Genomic DNA, 2,278 nt, shown 5'->3' with positions numbered 1-2,278 from the left:
AAAAAACTATAAATTCCGAATAAATACTGGAAAATAACATTTAGGTTCAAAAGTTCGACAAAACAGTCAAATTTACTCACCTTAGAGTGCGCATGCGTACAGTCTCGGCAACATCTTTGTTTTGTGTCTTGTACATTTTCTAAACTGTTGCCTGGTCGAACGAAAAACCTTCACCTCGTTTGCCCAAAACCCACAGTTTGCGGCTTGAATCCCACCGTCGTTATAATATTCTGCCGGCAATTAAATGACGGCTAAAGTTTCCATAGTGGACGATGTGCTCCTGTGACGTCCGCTTGGGTCTTAAAGCGAATACATGTGATTTTGTATCGCTGTGGCCAATGCTCGTCTGTGCCACTCAGGACAAAATAAACAGGATTATGTGTCCTTCTCAAACCTACTGCTGTATTTCCATCTGTGACAGCAGGACCGTCCTCTTCTTCCTCCTCCTCTTCCACCTCCTCCTCCTCCTCCGCCCGGCACCAACTTGCTTTTCTGCCACACAGAATTTTGACAAGAGAGAGAGCATTTACCATAAACAGAATTCATTTACCTGATTATTGTTTCTAAAGTTGTAACATGTATCTTTTATCCTTCCATTAAACCAGGGGTCCCCAAGCTACGGCCCGCGGGCCGAATACGGCCCGCCAGCATCCAAAATCCGGCCCGCGGGAAGTCCCAAGGACAGATTTCAAAAAGTAATAAGTAAAAAACTTAATTATTATTTTTTTTAATCTGTCCTTTCTAATCCATTTTCTACCGCTTGTTACTCTCTGTGTCTTTGGCGTAGTGTGGTCATGTGACTATCCCAGGATATGGCTTACCCAAAATGGCAGCATGTCAGGTAAGATAGCTCATTTCCAAAATCTTTTTGTTATGATCCGTTGCCCGGATCATAGTTTATTTACGTTTTCATTCACTTGTTGTTTAAGTTCTGTTTCAGCACCCCGGTTTTGTGTCTCCTTGGTTGATATGGCTATTCATTGTTTTCACCTGCCTCTGATTAGTCTTCGTGACGCTCACCTGTTCCCGGGCACTAATCAGAGAGCTATTTAGTCCTGCCTTTTCCCGTCACTCCGTCTGGTGCTTTTGTTTGCTGTCATGCAACTGTTACGTGTATCCCTTGTGTTTCTTGCGCTAAGTTCCGCCTTAGCTTTCCTTGTGAGTTATCCTGTTAGCTTCCCTTGTGTCAGGCACGCTTGTTTTGTTTGTTTCCTGTCTTTTTGTTTGATTTATATAAATAAATCATTCCCTGTCATTCCGCAGCATCCTGGAAGGACGACCTCCGGCATCAACATGCCACGACCACGTCACACTTTTTTTTGCCACTAATGCAAATTTTTAAGTCATTCAACAATTGTATATTTTTAATTCCTTGTCAAATATTACAATTTAACTGTTCTTAATGTAATTAATAATAATATAACCATCACCTAATTTATATCAAATAAGAGTAGGCTAAGAAAATAGGGCTATCTGGCTTTTACTCTTAAAGCAGTCGTGTCAAAATCGTTTTCATTGAGGGTCATATCACAGTTATTGTTGCCCTCAGAGGGCCGCTTGTCACAGTGAATAATGAATATTCATTTGTATACACAAAACATATATTTAATTGCCATTTGATCATTACATACTTTTTTACGTATGCTGTAAAAAAGAAATCTATAGATTTTACTGTGAAAATAACTGTCTCATAAAATGTGCTGTGTTATTTTTTTACAGCATACAATACTGCTGTAAATCAGAGGTGTCCAACTAATTTTAGCTCAGGGGCCACATGGAGGAAAATCTATTCCCAAGTGGGTCGCACCGATAATATCATGTCATAATAACTTAAAAAGAAAGACAACTTCAGATAGTTTTCTTTGTTTTACTTTGGACACAAATAGAACAAGCACATTCTGAAAATGTACATCCATCCATCCATTTTCTGCCGCTTGTCCCGTCGGGGTCGCGGGGGGTGCTGGAGCCTATCTCAGCTGCATATTAAAAAAAAATCATCCTGGCAAAACACTTGAAGTTAGTTTAAAATTCTGAGGAGAAAAAAATTGGTGCAGTTTCAAAAACACAATAAAAAAATAGAATGAACATAGATTTTGTGTCTAAGTGTATCTACAAAGCCGTACCCTTAACTCACAGCCTATCTGGGATTGAGGAAAATACAAAATAAATCATAAGTAATTAAAAACTCTTTTAAGTATCAAATACTTCATTTGCCATTTCCACATATTAATAATGTGCTAACTCAACAAACCATACAAATGGAGGTAGAAATTATTCA

At 38.9% G+C, this 2,278-nt stretch overlaps 1 long non-coding RNA gene across 1 annotated transcript; it reads left to right on the top strand.

Annotated features, from left to right (window-relative positions):
• The first annotated feature begins 201 nt into the window (after positions 1 to 201).
• Positions 202 to 1,525, top strand: LOC133663872 (uncharacterized). The gene is made up of 3 exons (XR_009828427.1): positions 202 to 695; positions 788 to 841; positions 1,264 to 1,525. It is a non-coding gene; the product is annotated as an uncharacterized LOC133663872 (long non-coding RNA).
• The last annotated feature ends 753 nt before the right edge of the window (positions 1,526 to 2,278 follow it).

Source organism: Entelurus aequoreus, linkage group LG02, assembly GCF_033978785.1.
Source record: "Entelurus aequoreus isolate RoL-2023_Sb linkage group LG02, RoL_Eaeq_v1.1, whole genome shotgun sequence".
Taxonomy (NCBI): domain Eukaryota; kingdom Metazoa; phylum Chordata; class Actinopteri; order Syngnathiformes; family Syngnathidae; genus Entelurus; species Entelurus aequoreus.
The sequence above is the reverse complement of the archived record's forward strand: the minus strand, read 5'-3'. Positions and strand labels throughout refer to the sequence as shown.